General features: G+C 57.5%; 1 protein-coding gene and 1 long non-coding RNA gene across 4 annotated transcripts in view; one reads left to right on the top strand and one right to left on the bottom strand.

Moving 5' to 3' along the window:
- Positions 1 to 17,980, bottom strand: part of GALNT17 (polypeptide N-acetylgalactosaminyltransferase 17) — a 419,539-nt gene that overhangs the window by 52,014 nt on the left and 349,545 nt on the right. The window lies entirely within an intron of this gene.
- Positions 7,781 to 9,396, top strand: LOC131819574 (uncharacterized). Its single transcript, XR_009349242.1, has 3 exons — positions 7,781 to 7,973; positions 8,631 to 8,829; positions 9,115 to 9,396. It is a non-coding gene; the product is annotated as an uncharacterized LOC131819574 (long non-coding RNA).

Here is a 17,980-nt window from a genome sequence, read left to right as displayed (position 1 = left end):
ACCCAGCCTGGTAGCCTGTTATTGTCAGGGAGGACCCGAGGTTCTGTGTTAGGAAAAAAGCCCCAAGCAGCCTCAGTCGCACACCTGAGGTTGTCCTGCCTGTCCTGGCCCATCTCCTTTGCCTTCCCCTCTTTCCTTACCACTTAGGGCTTCCCTGCCTAGACCTTCCCTCACTCATGTTTCTCTCCTTCCATGACCGCCCTGCTCACACACTCCTTCCTTTGGACAGTCCCTCCTTTTGCAAGAGCAGTTCCCACTAATTAAGTATTAAGCATTTATCCCTCTGCATTCCCAGCCTGATGCTTTCAACTTGTAATAATTTACCTCCTTTGGTCATTCCATTCAATATCATCTACACATTTACTAAGACCAGAGCTCAGAGCCAAATGCTGCCAGGGATCTAAAGAGAATTTAGATGTGCATCTTACGCACCATCTTTGCTCTTTTCTCAGAACTTAAAATTAGAGTTCCAGGAAAGTGTTGAAGATTGCCTTAGAACCCTGGTGTAGAAGCAGCCAGGGCGCTGGTGGGGGGAGTGTTAACATGGAATTCATTCCCCTCTCTATGTATCCGTGTTCTACTATCAGTTAGCCTGAGATTTTGCCAGGATAGAAAAGGAGCTATTAGGGCACAAACAGAGGTAAACCACGCTTCACCATAGGAGCAAAGTGAATTATATTTAATTCTGGATCTCTAATACCGAACGTGTTAAACCAGAGCTTTGAGATCAGGTACAGCGCTCTGGAAGGAGCCTGGAATGTCCACATGCTTCCAAGAAAATCCTATCACCGTGGTTCAAAAGGTTCTCAAAGGGTGTCAGTGCTCTCTCCAGAGCACCATCGCGCAAACCAACTTGGTCTGGGCTAAACGAAAGGCTTTGCCAATGACCACTCCCAGAAATCTACAGAAGGGGACAGCAGGTACAGGGCTGCCTGTGGTCTGGGACCAGGATGAGCAAGAGGCCAGGAGGGACCAGCCTGCCATAGCTCCACCAGACAAAACAGTCCACCCACCCACCCTTAGCTGTCATAGAAGAAGGACTTCCCACTCACTATAACACGGCCAGTAGGGCATGTGGTGCGCATGGGAGGGGCAGGTTGGAGATAATGACCCAATGGCCCTGAGGAGACCAAAGGCCACTGATGCTGGGGCAGGGGACACAGACCTCACCATCGCAGCACCACGAGTGCCCATGTGCATGTTTAGCTTTTGTCAAAGTGCAGACCCATGACTGGATGTTGGCTCTGTGGTGGCTGGCCCTGCCCTGCCTGGCTGGACAGACCCTCAGCTCTCTTGTCCTACCCCAGGTGGTCAGGCCTGAGCACACCCCAGGGGGCACCTGCTGTAAAATGGTGTCCAGTGCTCACAAAGGCTCAGAGCACAAGGACAGCCACTTGGGAGAAAGGCAGATCCACCACCCCGAAGTCCACAGTGACATGAGGCAGCTCTCCGGAGACTGGGACCACAGACACCTCCTGGGACACCTCCTGGGAGAAGCCAACAGGGCCACGCTGGGGATGAGATGCGCGGGGCTGCGGGACCTGGCAGGAAGCCAGCCTGTGGTAATCGGGGGATGAAAAAAAAGTCGCCACTCAAGCTCTTCCTCGCCGGCTCCCACAGGAGCAGGATGAACGGGGCCTGGTGGGCTCCAGCCTGCCTCGCCACCGCGTCACTATCTACAAATGGTGGCTTTGGGTGTTGGCAGAGGGACAGCATCACAAACACACCGGCGTTACTGATGGGGTCGTGAAGAAGCACGGTGTGGGTGTAGGGACACTTCTATCCCTCCCTCTGCTTCTCCTCCGCCTGCGGACTGGGAGCCACATCAGTAAATGAACACACACTCAAGTTCCCAGGCTCGGCAGAGAGAGAGAGAGAGAGAGAGAGAGAGAGAACACTGTGAGCCGTATGTAAACAGAATGAGTCCACCTCCCCCTGCACTCAAAAGATAAAGACCTCGAATGCCTCACAGACAGCCGATTAGTTAGCGAGAAGGTTCGCGGCTGAGGCTGCTGATGCGCTGGGAGCAGCCCCGGTCCTGCCCGCCTGAGCCGGGTCTCTCGCGGCTTCCTGCAAGGCTGGAGGCTCACAGAGTCCTTCCAGTGACTCCACAGCAGTTCCTTCTTTTTACATAAACTGCCAGGAGCATCAGGTCATTTTTAAAATGTTGGACCGGTCATTGAGTTAGAAGCCTCAGATGTCAGGGGAATGTGAGGTTTTTGAAGCGGACGCTGAGCTGTAAGTCAGGCAAGGACGGAGCACTGGGGCCCGGTACCTCGGGCACAAAATGGCTGACCCAGCAGTTACTGATAGTCAGTGGGGACCCGGGGCAGTAACCTCAGGGACGAGGAAGCTGCCAGCACAGCAGAGTCTGAAGACCAGAGATTACACGCCTTCATGCCATTCAGTGCCCTTGGGGTGCTGGGCGATTCAGAGCCGAGGAAAGAGACACGGATCTGGTTCACTTGGGTATCGCCACAAAAGGAAACTCGCCATTAGATGACCTTCCTCAGTGCACTTGGGCCCGGAGCTTAGTGACATGAAGCCCGATGAGTCACCACACCAGCAGGTTCCACAGTCTTTCCAACTCTGTGTCAACATTTGGGCTTTGAACAGCACATGAGAGGGGACTCTCACAGATGGAGGAAACGAGGGATCTCAGTCCTTTTTACTGAATTCCAACACCCATTTCGGTCCCTAGAAGGGGCAGGGAATCATGCAAGGCTCTCAGTGAGCCCGTGACCATCCTTCGACAGACCTAACCCAAGGAGGACATCAGCCACGGGAAAGGTCTGGGCAACTGCTGCCAGCGTAGACTCGTTCTTACCAGTGTGTGTGAGCCTGGAGACGTGCCACCCGAGGCCTCACACCATTGCTGCTCCCTTTGACCCATGGCATGGGGACCCCGGAAGCCACCTGCTGAAGGGGCAAGAGCCACGTGTGGAAGGAGCCCAGGGCCCAGGATGACCACGAGGAAGGCTCCTGCCAACCGCGACCACCCACCATGGGTTTTCATGAAAATCTCAAGCCAGCCACCGAGAGTTAGAGGTTGGCTGTTTCCGTGCTCCGAGTTCCGTGCCCCGGATACTCCCTCTCCCCTGGTTTGGCTTGTGAGTGTAGAGAATTTAAGAGATATACGGGAACCGCACGCTTGAATGGGTTAGATGCCCTGACAAGCAGCCTCACGGAGGCTCTTCCAACCCAGTAACTGTGTTTGTTTCTCTCTTCCTCAGCTTCCATGGATGCTGGATATTGCACACGGATATCGAAAGTGTCACTTAGGTGCCCTCTCCCATTCTCCTCTCCGTTCCGTGGGGCCAGATTCACACTCTGGAAGTCGCTGGGAGAACAGCCCAGCAGGGCAGCTGGTAAAGGGAAAGGTTCCTTTCAATTTTTAAACCGTGCTGCTTTGTTCTTGCTCTCCGAACGCCGTGTCCGGCCTATCTGCTAGGCCTGGGGTCTATTTGAACAATTCTGAAATGTCATCTCCTACCTGCTGACTTCGGCTGCTGCGAGCCACGGGCGGCCCGGCTCCCACAGAGCCCGGAGGCGGGACGCGCACACACGACCCGTTCACCGGGGGCCGGGTCGAACAGAGAGCCGACTTGACTCAGATACGTCTCTCCACTCTCCGGCTCAGAGAAAACACGGGGATGACGCCGTCTTCTCTTGGACGCACGTCCCTTTTTCCCTTTGCAAAGATGCGGGGGGTGGGGGGGCCGGGTCTTGACACTTGTAGACAGAGCGCCACCGCACGGCATCGATCCTGAAACCTTAAAGAACCATCGGCTCAGGGTCTCTTCAGGGGCCATCTGAGCCCTTTGTCCCGGAGCATCGGAAGCAGGAGCCACCCTTCGATGGAAGTTCTCCACGTCGGACGTCCCCAACAGATGCCATGGGCTCTTGTGTTTTCCGGGCACCCCTGGGCCCCGGGAGGAGTACGCAGGGAGTCGGAAGAAATCGTGTCTGTTGGGGGCTGAGCTCCATCCACCCACCTCCCTCTGGCCTCGCTGGCACGCTGAAGTCCTAAGAATGTGACTGTACTTGGAGAGAAGATCTTTAAAGAGGGAATTAACAAAGGGCGGCCCTGACCCCGGAAGACGGGGTTCGCGTGAGAGGTGGACGGGAAGACGCGGACACGCACGCGGGGAAGACACGCGAGGACAAGGAGACAAGATGGCGTCTACAGGCCCAGGACAGAGGTGTCGGGAGGCGCCTCGCTCTCAGACTCGCAGCCTCCCGAAGCGTGAGAAAGCGGATCTCCGTGGTGAGGCCCAGCCCCGTTGTGGTGTTTGTCACGGCAGCCCGGGTGCACTAACGTGGTCCACGCCTACACTGCCCCAGCTCACGACAGGGCGCGGCCCTGGGCGCTCCCACCTGAGACAGGTCCCTAGAAGGTTCTGGAGAAGCTAGAAGAAAGTCTGTGAAAGAAAACTTTTCCTTCAAAGCATGCAATCTTGAAAACTGTGGAGCGTTCAGCTGCCCACGGCACCTTCTGGTTTGAGCTTGGAGGCCCACTGCGGGAAACCTCAAATCCTCTCTCCGAAGCAGAAGAGCCCTGCTCAAAGTCCCTCCATCGGGAGGAAAATGGCTTCTGGCCCGCAGATGGGAAGGGGCTTCTTCGCAAGATGAGATGCTTGCTTTCCTACACAAAGCGGGGGTAGCCAGGAGTAACGCGGGACTCTCCCCACCACGGAAGGGGCATCAGCAGACCGCCCCGGACTTGCAGCGACGGGCCAGCCCCATTCCGTGGGGCAGAGGACGGCCAATGCTGGCAGGAGCCCCTCTGAGTCAGCCACACGTGACCGCCGGGATTCGAGCCCCTCCAAGCTTTGGGAGCCGGTCTCGCGGTCACTCCGTGACGGCCGCTTCCCTTAGCAGCCCCAGAGTCGTGGGGCTGCAAACAGAACGTCACCAGCGTCACCACAAACAACGGCGGTCGACTCGCTGCGTGTCAGCCCCCCCCCCCCCACGTGCTCTCTGCGCACCAGCACTTACTTTCTTTCTCCCAGCAGGCCTGGGCCCTCGACGAGGAAACTGAGGCGCAGAGAGGACAGTGAGCGTGCTGGGGGCACACACTTCTGGAGTGAGGGGCCCGAAGGCAAACTGAGGTCCACCGGACGCCCATATGTGCGCCCGCCCATGCATATTTCCAGAAGTTGAGAAGACCCTGTCTCTGAGATGGCCCCTCCCCACTTGCACCAGGCCCACTTGTGAGGCCCCGGTACTGGGGTACAGACGCTCTAAGTCAGAGGTCTCTGAGTAACAGCTCTGATCTGAGCTGACTGCACCCTCATCACCGGGGAGCCTTGAAAGACACACACGTCCAGGTCCCAGGCCCCGAGCTGCCCGTCCAGCAGCCTCTGGGAAGGGCCTGGCATCTGCATTTTAACGAGCTTAGGGAATCCACTCGTCGCGAGCTGTGCAGAGATCCTAAAACCTTTGCACCGGGGACACCTGCACAGTCTGGCGAAGCCTCTGGAGCCCTTCTCAGCGTAAAAGTGCCTCCATGAAGCCAAATGCACAGAAACACACAGGAAATAAATTAGGTGGAAATACTGTCTTCAAATTTTTAAAAAGCCATGAGGCAGTAACCCATACGCCTCTTTAACACATTAAGTAACAAGGTCCAGCGTGAATCTGAATTCAGACAGGAGGATCCCTAAGTATTTCAAGGCGTCTGTACAAAGTGGGACACAGTATGCCCAGGTCTGTGATTAGCACCGGAGACAAAGCCCAGGTGTGGCTGGTGGTGTACGGATCAATTATTCTCTGTCACTATGCACGCTCACAACCAGTCATCACTGAGATGATCGCCAGTGCCAGGTGCAGGTTAGTAGACATACGATGTGCATTAGGGATGCCTGGGGCCTCAGTCGGTTAAGCGTCCAACTCTTGGTTTCAGCTCAGGTCTAGATCTCAGGGACCTGGAATCTGGCCCTGCACTGGGCTCCACACGCAGCGCGGCGTCTGCTGGGGTTTCTCTCTCTGCTCTCCCTCTGCCCTTCCCCCCACTCACACCCCCCCCCTGTCAAATAAATAGATAAATCTTAAAAAATAAAAGAAAAATAATGCTATGTGTTTTAAATTCCTGACCAAATTTGCATGCCCGTGGATTTATCACAGGACTCCACGGAGATGGGCAGACCCCAGGCTGAATGCTCTTGTTCTGGGCCAGGGCCAGTTACGAAATCGGCACCACTCAGGATAGGAGTGCCAAGGGCTAGCTCTCCACGAACACGGGCCTTACAAGAGGCAAAATCAAGCCAAAGAGGCGCTTGATTTCCATCGGCAAAGCGAGATCCGCCCGGAGAGTCTCCTTCCTTCCTCGCCGAGAGACTGTATCAAATGACTGATAGAAAAATTAATCATCCCTTGTGGAACAGCAGCCGCGAGAAATCACATGCATGCAAATCTTGTGGGGAAAAATGTTGCATGATTTATCTTGTTGTCAGCATTCTTGTATTTCCAAGATGAAAGTTATCCCCCCCCCCCACTCTTGCTTTGTTTTGCACTTATCCTAATTTTCTAAATAACATGGTTTCCAGATTGCGAGACATGATTATCCTTATTCAGAGCAAACGGTGCCGGGATGTATTCACGGAAAGGGCTGCGTTTCCCCGTAATCAGCCCCCCTCTCCGTCGCCTTGTCAGAGCGCGGCCCGCTCTGATGAGATTCCTAAAGGTTCAGCCAGATAAAGCAATAACGAAAAGCTCCACGATGCTGCACGAGCACCAGAGAGTCTGCCGGTGCTGAGGACGGCAGGCTCCGTGTCCTGACAACCCCTGAATAGCTCAAGGCATCTCCTGCTGGCTGCCTTCGGCTGTGTGCTGCGGGACAGTGTTTCTAGGCTGCTCACAATTATTTGTCTCCACGGCAGAGGTAAGGAAGTTCACGTTCACCTGCCACGGGGAGCCGAGACGCCCCCACGGACCTCTTGGAGCAACTACTCTCCATCAGAGTGTCTGGAGGTGGAACCAGCCCGCAGAGGAGGGTGGACAGCCGTCCATCGGGACACCAGAGGGCATCCCCAGGACACCTGTGGACGCAGCCCAGCTCAGTTGGGAGGAGAAGGGGAGCCACCTTCCAGATGCCCGCGTGGAGACGGGAGCGTGGCCGTGGAGGCACGGCTTCATCCTCAGGACGGGCTTGTGCAACCGTCCTGTGTCACTCCGCCTGCTTTTCTCCGGACGGCTTGCGAAGCGATATTCCCCTCTCCCACGAGGCCACGGGCCTAGGGCCTCAGCAGCCAGACTTAGCGGCCTCACCATCCACTGACGTCATGGGACCCAGACTGGGAGCTCAGAAGGTCCGACTCACCACCTCCATCTGTCACCGCGCCCCAAGCCTACACTTCCAGGCTCGCCTCCTCCACAGCCCCTGAAAGACGTCGCCACACGCTCTCCTGTCCATTCTGACCTCAGCGACAGCCCCCACCCTGCCCGTACCAGGTACCAGGGCCTCCCTCTCCTGTCCCCTTGGCCCATCCAAGTCCCACTCACCTTCCCAAGCCCCGGGACCCTCGCTAGAAAGCACCGCCCTCTCCCTCTGAGGGAGGGACGGTCCCCTCTTCGTTTTAGAACACTGTTTGTGCTACGGTTTCACAGATGGAGCAGATGGTCTAAGATGCCGGCTGTGCACGGGGACACTGTGTGATTCCCGTTCGTGAGCTGCATACGGAGCCGGAGCCGGTGCTGGGACAAGTCCCACCCTGCCCGCCCCACCCCCCACCCCCGCTCCCAGGGACGCCCCCGCGTGCAGAATGACCCACTCTGACCTCAGGCTTTTCCTCTTCTCTTCCGGTTACTCTTACTCACTCTCGCCCGCTACATGTGTTCAGAAAGGAGGGCCTGGGGCCACGGGGTGCTTGTGACAAGAGCTAACAAGAGCAGAGGACCGAGAGCCGACACCTGTCTGAAGCGCTTCCCGGTTACTCACTCATCACCAACTCGCTCACATCCGCGGCGACGAGGTATGTGCTATCCGCTCCTCACTTTAGAAACAAAGAAACTGAGACAAAGGGGGGGGGGCGGTGTCCTAACTGGTTTTCCTGGCTTCCTACCTGCGTGGTGTCCCCAGTCACAGAGATAAAACTGACCTCTCCCTCCGAACCAGAGCCCACAGTCTGAACCGCATCCTCGGCTAACTCCCACGCCCGGCCCGTGTTCCCCACACCCTCAGTCTCCCGGGCCAGAGACCAGGTGTCCAGGGATAGTCTCTCTGCCCCAAGGCCGGCCTGAGCCCTTCAAACTAGGCCACCAGAAGCTGTTTGTCCTGCTTTGTCCCCCCTGGAAACTCAGTCGCCTGTCTCTGCGTCCTGGGCAAACCTGGCCCTTCCCCCTGTGTGGGGTGGAAAACCTCTTATTTCTGGGGAACTAGGAGTAACAGACTTTTCTCTCAATGGCGCTAACCTTTCTGAGTGACCATGGGGTCCCCTTGATAAGTTAAGCCCCAGGTACGCACTGCCGCGCCCCGTAGAGGCTGAGCTGGGGGTCGGAGCCCTTGTCGTCTGCCTGTGCCCTGCCTCCTGCCCCGGGCCTCCTGCGCAGCTCCCCTTGCCTCTGCCTTTCTCTGTAGCTCACGGTCCCTTCGCGGTCACTTCGCAGCTCCCTTGCTCCCTCTGCACCAGGGCCTTCTGCGTGCTCTCGGCAAGGCCACGGCCATCGTGGATCGGACCGACAGTCTGCGTCTTCTGGACCAACACCCAAAGCACTAAATACTGCTGGAGGAGAGTCACCTGAGCACTGGTTGTCCCCGTGAACGGATGTGCTCGGCCCTCGAGACAACCCGGATGCTGCCGGAGGAGCAGAGCCTCCCGGGAGCTCCCGGTTGGTCCTCGCTGCTGCGATTTCGGGCTTTTCCGTTTGCTCTCAAACCTCCAGCCTGCCCTCACTCTCGGCTGCTCACATGACCTGCATGTCCCCGGCAAGCAGAGGCCATCGGCAGGAAGCCACTCTGCCTGCGTCACTGCATCAGTTCACCTCCAACCTGGCCTGACCCCCCCTTCTTCCTGCTATGGGGTGGGGGATGCGCCTTCATGTGTCCCTGCCACCCCCAGCCTTGCTCGCCCCACACGGCTTTGTTTCTCTGGTTCTCTCTGCCCCTCTCCGCAGGCTCTCCTTCCCTTTCTGCTGGCTCTGTCCGATCAGCGTAGAATGTGCCGTCTCTGCCTCCCTAAAGGCAATATGAAGCAAAGGTACTGCGGAAACCACATAGTCAGACCTCTGAGAGCGGTCTACACGCGCTGCCTCGACTCCCCTGCCACCTCATGCCCGAGCCCAGGGCAGTCCAGCCTTTGTCTCAGCTCTACTCCTGGAATCAACCATGACAGATGGCACCCTGCACTGAATCCAAGGTCACCTGTGACCCCGTGCCTGACCGCGGGGCCCGGCCCGATTCCGTTCCCTCCCCTGTGGTGCACCTGCTGTGTGTCAGGCACCAGAGGAGGGACACACGCGGGTCCCTGCTCTGTGGAGCTGACATTTCAGCAAGGGCATCAGGACATTCGATGATACGTACAATAAACAGTAAATCACGTGGCCCCAGGAAGGCGGTAAGTCTGCAGCGAAAGGAGAGCCAGGCGGGGGGCTCGGCAGAGCCGGGTTATGAGCAGAGGTGGGGAGAAGCTGCAGCACACAGGGATGAGAGATATCTCTGTGAAGAGCATTCCAGACACTAGGAAGGGCTCGAGCAAAGGTCCTGTGGCAGAGGCTCAGGAAGAGCGAGGAGTCAACGGACTGAAGGAGAGAAGGTAGGAGAAGAGCAGGAGAGGCGGGTCCGTTCCTGGAGGGTCTGGAGGGGACGGAGAGGACTTCAGCTTTCACGTCAAGTGGAACGGGGAGCCCCTGAAGGTTCTGGAGAGAGGAGGGCCGTGATCTGACTTGGGCACTCGGCCCTCTGACGGCCAAGTTAGGACGGACTGTGGGGCTTCCCGAAGCACCTGCTTCTTTCTACCCCCGCGGCTGCTTCTCTGATCCACCGTCTTCCTGGGCGACAGTGGGGCCTCCACTGTGTCTCTGTCAGCCCACGCCTCCGCCAGGATGTGTTTCCTAATGCGCAAATTGTGCCTCGGTGCTCCTCTCTGCCGTGTGTTCTGCGGCTCCGCGCCGTCCTTGGGAGGAGGTCTGACTCGTACCCATGGCCTGGGAGAGCGCGTCTCTGCGGGTCTGCTTCCGTCTCCCCACGGGTCTCTCCTGTTTCAGCCGCAGCACGAGTGTGTCCCGGCCCCAAGTCCCTCTGGCCCACGGGCCCCGCCACCGGCAGCCCCATGTGGCCACAACCCTCCTCCCCCACCCTCCAGCTCTCCCCGTCATCCTCAGAGCCCAGCTCAACATCACTTTCTCTAGAAGCTTCCATAGCCCTCGGTCGGGGCTGCCTGCCTCCCACGAGTGTCTCTACTTCTCTAGCCGTGGCCTCTCCGCTCGGCTGGCTCTTCCCTTGCTTACGGCCCCACCACGCCGTCAAGTCACCAAGGGTCTGCGCCCGCCTCTCTGGTCCCCAGTCAGAATCCCGGCACAGAGGGATCCCAGGCCCCACGGCCATGTGCCCAGTAACAACGTACCAACCGGTGGGGCCCAGACTCTCAGGGGATCTGGTCTCTGGATGTGAACGTGGCTCCCGGAGTCACTTCTGTGTTCTGTGAGGCCCGCACCGACAAGCGCCATCGGGAGGCCCGCTAGTATACGGACACCACAACCTTCCAGAACACTGTCCTTCCGCCGGCTACGTGCAAGGCACGGGACTAGGCACCTTGTAAGTTATTTCACCTAATTCCCACACTTCCGTAAAATCAGTTTTATAATTTTCATTTTACGACGAAAACCTAAAGCTGCGAGGAGTGAAGTAACTTCCTTCGTAGTGCGCGGGGGGCCGGAAGTGGCTCGCAATGTTGGCTTTGGGTGTCCGCACCGGCCTCCGTGATGTGGTCCCCAAACACAGGAGAAATAATAACCCTCATTTTTCTAAGAACAGTCTGTTGTGCTCCTACCCCTCAAGCTGCTCAACCCTCTTCTGGAGCACGTTTCATCTCGAGCTCGTGGAACTCCTCGTTCTCGGTCAACACACCACAGTGCAGGGGATGTCTCTCATCTGTCCTCCAGCCCCCCGTCCTAACGCACTGCGGGAGGGCGGCCACGGGCTGCGGGGTCCTTGCGAGGCCTCCCAGGGCCTGGCACCACCTCCCCCGGGCCCTGGTCTCCTGAGGGGCTCTAAGTGGGAACGGAGGTCAGGGTCGTGGCTCCTTTGGAGGTTGTCCTCTAGGCCCGCCGGCCCCCAGCCCATCTCACAGAAAGTGACCCAAAGCGGGCCCTGGAAGGAGCCAGGCTGGGCCTCAGCCCTCGAGGCTCTAGCCTCAGGACGGAGAGCAGGTCTGCGCCTCAGCTCCCCACCCCAGGGATGGCAGGACACGGACGCTGGTGGACAGAGCATTGGAGGCACAAAACCATTTACTACAACGATGCTACATGTTCAAAAGGGGCCGCCGAGCACTGGGGGCCTGAGGACCACTCAGCCCGGCTGCCTGTGCCCGATCCTTGCTGACCGTATCCGGAACATTCTTCCAGAGACAGCGTGGAGAGGGGAGGCCCCAGAGTCAGAGGCGCCTGAAGACAATCCCCAAGCCTAGGAGCTGTGAGGAGGCGCCACAGCCAAGAGCCACCAAGGGGCCCAAAGTCTGAGGGGGGCTGCCTGGGGGCTCAAGGCGGGAGACACACGGACCCAAAACACCTGCTCCCCGAGGCCCCAACCCACTCCCTCAGGCCTCTCAGCGCCCAGGGAGCGGGTCCTCTCCCCAGTCCTCATTGAAACGTGCTCCCTCAGGGGCAGGGCGGCACGGGGCTTCTCGTGGGGGCTCCGCTGCGAGGCACGTGCCCGTCTAAGCGGGGGCCGGGCCGGTGCACAAGCTGCCCCTCCTCTGTCTCTGGGGCTGCTTCCCGCCTAGCTCCTGAGGCAGCCGAGCCTGCGTCGGGGAACAGAAGGTAGACGCGGGCCTTCTCTCCGGGTCCCGCCTGCGAATGCCCGCTGTGCCTCGGCTTTGCCCCCATACGGCTCCCCTCCTCCCCGGTGTTTCCGGCGGGCGATCAAGGAGCCGCGGGGAAACGCGACTCCGGGAGCAAATCCAGCCAAACAAACGCGTGCGAAACCTCTCCGGGCCTTCAGCGCCCAACGGGGCGGCCGCGTGAGGCTCGGCCGGGACAGTGGCCCGTCGCCCTGAGTAAGGGGCCCACCCCAGCGGCCGCAAACACTCCCGGCCCTGCTCCCCGCGCTTACTCCGCTGCAGGGAGGAACTCTGCTCCTGCTTCAGGACACGGACTCTGCGGGAGCCCTCCCTGAACCAGCTGGCCGGAGGGGGACCCGCTGCCCGGACGAACCGTCCGCCCCTCCGTAAGGGGCCGGGGTGGGTGGGCCATGATCTGGAAGCCTCCCCCTATGGTTTTACGGGGCAACTCTCCGCCGTCCTCCACGCCGCCCCATCCAAAGCAGGGCTGGGTCTGGGGTCAGGCGGGCGAGGCACTTTCCCTACACAATACGGAAGGGGCGCCGTAAAAACTCACAAGTTAGGAGGAATAGTATTTTGATGCAGCGTTCTAAAAATCGAAAGTAATGCAAAAAACCCACGAAGAGCTGCTATGTTGCTACGCGCACGTGCACGGCTCCCCTCGCACGCCCACCCCGGGGCCGGCGCCAGGAGAGCTGGTCCATCACCGGCCTGCTGCGCCCTCGGCAGCTCCTCCCGGGCCACAAACCCCACCCCTGCCAGGCCTTCCGCAATGAGCAAGGTGCCCGTCCTCTCCTCACACCCAGCCCCTGTGCACCTAGACACACGGATCCGTGTGGCGTGTGAACAGGGCTGGGCTCCCGAGGTCAGCCTCCGCGATCACTTCCCCCAGCCCCCGTGGGAGCTCCTCTGGGCATACCCCAACCCCTGGGAGTCCCCAGCACTGTCTCCTCTCCTGAGGGCTGGGGCTGGATCCTATTCAGTGTTCGAACCCCACATGTATCAGGGTCATGAATGAAGAATGCACAGGGGCTCTGATTTGGGGTGGCTTCCATTTCCCATAGCATCCGAGCAGGGCGGCCCCTGGGGGCTCACTTCTAGGGAAGGGGTCTTCCAGCACCCCAGCAGCTTGATCAGGTTGTGGGGGGAGCACGGCCGGACGTCTACGGCCATAACGGTTCTCTCTGTCCGGGTATCTGCAAGGTGTCTGAAGAAAGGGCTCAGGCCCTCTGTCCTTCTCTCTGTCTTTAGGCTAAACATCTCCAGACCCTTTAATACATCTCCATTTGGCGTCCATCCTGGACCCCCCAGAGGGTCTTGGGGTGGGGCTACTTGAGGTCCTCAAAGTCTTAGGCTGGTTGTGGGTTAATTTCTCTCTTCCCTAAAGCCCACCATCAGCTTCGAGCACCTCCGCGCGTGCCCTCGGAGTCGAAACCACCTGGTGGTCTCTCCTGGCTCCTTCCCACCCCCCCTGCCCAACCAGGCCCGTGCGTGCTCTTGCCCCACCACACGAGAATCCCCACAGAGCAACAGGGGCTCCTTGTACAGCGTAAGCCAACCCTTCTCAGAGTACACAGAGAAGCCCTAGAGGCGGACTGTACTCTTCCCCTACTGCTCCGCTACTGCTTCTCACTCACACCCTTGCTCATGCCGCTCGGCCACACGGACCTCCTGCTGCGGCACAACTGCGCCAAGTTGTTCTTGCCACAGGGCCTTTGCACTTGCTGTTCCTTCAGCACGGAAGACTCTTCCCCTAGAAATCCAAAGGACTTGTCCCTTTACCTCATTTGAGTCAATGAATCAAATACTCCCTTATCCCCCAAACATTCCCTGCCTGCATTATTCGAAACAGTCTCTCCCCACCCTCTGAATGCTGTCCCTTTACTCCGTATTTGCTTATCGTCTGCCCCACGAGGGCAGGGCCTCTGTCTGTTTTGTTCTCTGCCGCACGGCTAGCGTCAGAGCGGCCCTGGCACACAGCAGGTGCTCAGTGAATACCGACTGAATCAGGACATGAGTCGGAGAGCCGGCAGCTGAGCCTGTGCTCTCGGCCCTCACGCCCAGTGTCTGCGGTATGAGCCCAACAGTGCAGCGCACAGCAGACCTGCTCCCTCTCTTTATGTCCAAAATGGCACCTCTCCCCTGGGTCCTCATTCCCAGCCTCCATGATTTCTGGATCCCGGAAGATCCACACGTTCCGTCCTGGCCCTCTCCGACTCCTGCTGAGTTGAGTCCCCGGCCTGCCTTCCCAGCACTGCCGGTATTTTTAGAAGAGCACTTCTTGTGCGTTTCCGAGGCCAATTATCCCAGCTGCCTCTCTGAGTACATTTCCACTTGCTAGTTCATTTTTCTCAATCTGTACCAGCACTGATGAAATGGCCCACTAGCTGTGTGCCAATCCTCAACCATAATGACAGCCCGGGCCGAGTGGCCTCTGCCACCACAGCTCCCGCAGCAGGAGCTCACGAGAGGGGCGCGAAAGGGATCCAAATGCACAGTTGGCGTGACAAGGAGAGGGTCAGGAAAAGGAGAACCAGATTCCCTTTGGGGGGGGTGGGACGGTGCTGCCAGCCAGCGCGTTGGGAGAACGCCAAGCCCTTGGTCCCCACAGGACATCTTGCGTTTTCCGCTCTGTTCTTCTGCTGCGGACGCTCTGCCAACAGAAGGGTTTGGCTTTACCCCCAGATCTCTGGGACCGAGGCTGATCTCTGGACAGTAACTGTCCCGTGTGAATCTGGCAGGCCTGACAGAGCAGCAGTCGACACAGAGTGGGGACCCACAGACCCAGGCTGTGGGAATGAATGAGCTCATCTCCAAAGGGGGTGTTCAAGGGATCAACTCAGCTGTCTGTCACCAGCTCTGAATCTGGAGACTTTGATGGGCCTACAGGATGGCAAAACCATCCCCCTAGATTGTTCGAACGACGTCCTGAGTTTGTTCCAGCTGCGGGGAGGGGTCCCATGGGTGCCGTTAGGATCTCAAGATGGCCGCTTGCTGAGAGCAGGCAGCCCACAGGGCTCTGGGTCCAGCTCCTGCCTGGGAAAGTGCACTCTGCTTTCCTCCCTGGCCTTCCTCCTCCCCAGGCTCCCGCCCTCTGCTCGAGCCGTACCTTGCCATCTGTCTTCACGGGGGCCACCAGCTTCCTCCCCGGTGCCTTTGCCCAGGCTGTACCTTCTGCCAAATCACTCCTCTTCCCTCCCCAACATCCAACTCCCGCTGGTCCTTCTAGACCCCAGGGATGCCCTCCCTGAGGCCTGTCCAGCACCCGCCTCTCTCCCACCCCGGCCTCGCCAGGTCAGGGCTACCGAACGTGTGGCTCACACGGCCTGTCCGTGAACGGTCTGAATTCCAAGCTTTGGATGGAAATCGTGAGTGAGCTGTGAAAGCAGTTACAGTAATTCAACTGAGTAATTTTATGTCGGTGGAACCTAAGAATAAAGACTTGGGCTTTGTGTTTTATTCTTTTTTTCCTTTGTTTATCTAGTCATTCATTTTATTGCGTTTTATCAAAGTCTCCGTTTGTGATCGACTGGAAGTAAGACAAGATGTGTCCATGATACATCAGTGCTTCTCAACGTTCGGCTCATGACTGGCCCCACGGAGCACGCGTGAGTCATTTCCCTTTCCCTGCCAGCCGCCCACTCTGCTCCCACCATGAAAGGTTAATGCCACAGACATTCTGTCCATCTGCTTGCACGCTGTATGCAGGTTTGTGATTTTACATAAAAAGAGCAATGCTCCTTTGTGTCCCCCTCCAAGAGCCAATTTTCACCCTGTTGGGGACCGTGTCACTGCCACTAAGAACGCATGCCACGGACGGCTTGAGAAGAACTGCTACGGTCCCGGGAGAAGCAGGTGCCGCCCCCGGGGGTTCTGGACATCCAGAAGCGGGTGGTTCCTGCCAGGGAGCTGCTGGGCTGGAGGCTGAAACACACACATTCTCGCAAATCGCCTCTCGTGTCCCTCGTACCTTACAGTGAGGGTGTGCACTGATTTTTTTTTTTTTAACTATGGATTTTGGTAGGTTCCCTTATCTATAAACTACGTTGGGTCTTGTGCTTCTGTGGCAGATGAGGAGGAGGGAGGAGTGTGGAGGCCACGGTCATGCAGCTGGCCGGCCATGACCAATCTTCTCGCCCCTCTGCCATTTACCCTGTGACCATTCACTGCTCTCCATCGGGACATCTCAGGGCAGCCACAGGGAGGCCTGCAGACCATCTGAGAGGCCATTCCTGGGATGTGCAGCAAGCCGGTCTGCAGAAAACGCCGGTCTGAGAAACGGCCCTCCCTGGTACCCCCGCAGCCAGCATTGTAAAGAGCTGGGGGCCAGGTCCACTTGGTAGCGAAGCCTACTCACTTCTTTTTTTTTTTTTTTAAAGATATTATTTTTTTTTTAAAGATTTTGTTTATTTATTTGACAGAGAGAGATCACAGGTAGGCAGAGAGGCAGGCAGAGAGAGAGGAGGAAGCAGGCTCCCCAATGAGCAGAGAGCCTGATGCGGGGCTCGATCCCAGGACCCTGAAATTGTGACCTGAGCTGAAGGCAGAGGCTTAACCCACTGAGCCACCCAGGCGCCCCTAAGATATTATTTTTTTAAAAAGTAGTCTGTACACCCAGCACAGGGCTCGACTCACAACCCTCAAACCGTGCACTGCGTGCTCCACTGCCCGGTCGGCCAGGCGCCCCAGGAGCCCACTCACTTCTATTCAAGGCAGAAACTTCGGACTCACTCTCTGTTACTTACACAGAACTACTTTGATTTTGCAGGATATATGATGACCCATGGAACTAGCCTTCCAAGGAACATACTTCGGAAAAAGTAGAGGCCACAGTTTTATTAATTCACATTCTCTTTCCCCAGGGCCACAGGTCATTGGAAGCGAAGGAGCAAAAATCAGAATGTCGTCTTCACCTTTACTGGAGGTTCCTGGGGTGCCTTCAGCCCCCGTCAGCCAGCTCTGAAGCACTGTCCATAAGTGTCCCTGTCGCAATCTGAGAAGGATCATGCTCCTGTGGACATTCTCTCTTCTTAAGGCTTAGCACAAGACCGGAAAGACACTGGAGACTCAAATTCACTTTCTCGCAACTGAAGGCAGATTCGTTCTACCTCAAGATGCCTGTCATTTCTCACCCTCTCTCTGGCTGGGAGACAAGCCAAAGATAGGAGCATCTCAGACACACTGAGGGCCCAGGTCCCCTGAGCACTCTGGAGCTGCCCACATGGTGTGTGTCTTCAGAACAGCCTGTAGCTTCTGTCCTTCAGTAGTGGTCATTCATCCTTTCCCGCAGGCATTGTTCTGAACCCAGAGAATCCAGTCCGAGTTCGAAACAACAGTCTGGAGGACAGTTGGATGTAGGCTCAGGGCACATAACGGTTCCTGAGTGGAGCACGAGTGGACAACGGCTGCCGTAACAAAGTATCACACTGTGGGAAGTTCCAATGACAAAAATCAATTTTCTCACAGTTCTGGAGGCTGGACATCCAAGATCAAGGTGTTGGCAGGTTGGGTTTCCTCTGAGACCTCTCTCTTTGGCCACCTTCCTCCGTGCATATCTGTGTCCTAATCTCTTCAGTGAGATTGGATGAGGGCCCCCAGGACTGCATTTGAACTTAGTCACTGCTTTAAAGATCATGTCTCCAAATACGGTCAACTTCTGAGAGGCTGGGGGTTAGGGCTTCAACATATGAAAGTTGGGGAGGAAATAATTTAGCTCAAAACAGGTGGCCTCTCTAGCAAGAGTCTCAACGAAACACAAACCCTTAGAGCTCTGGAGACGGTGGAGTTTGTCTGTGCTCCTGGAACAATGAGGCCAGGCAGGAGAAGGGACCGCCCACGGTGACCCAGCTCCCAGGCCCTGGGGGCTCTAATCCGGGGCCCCTTCTCCTCCACACCACCATTCTCGCCCCGCCCCCAGAAAAACCAACATACAAACACACTAAAAAATCATACACAAATTATAACGAGTGGAGAAAAAGTAAGTC

Source organism: Mustela lutreola, chromosome 17 (assembly GCF_030435805.1).
Source record: "Mustela lutreola isolate mMusLut2 chromosome 17, mMusLut2.pri, whole genome shotgun sequence".
Classification (NCBI taxonomy): Eukaryota; Metazoa; Chordata; class Mammalia; order Carnivora; family Mustelidae; genus Mustela; species Mustela lutreola.
The sequence above is the reverse complement of the archived record's forward strand: the minus strand, read 5'-3'. Positions and strand labels throughout refer to the sequence as shown.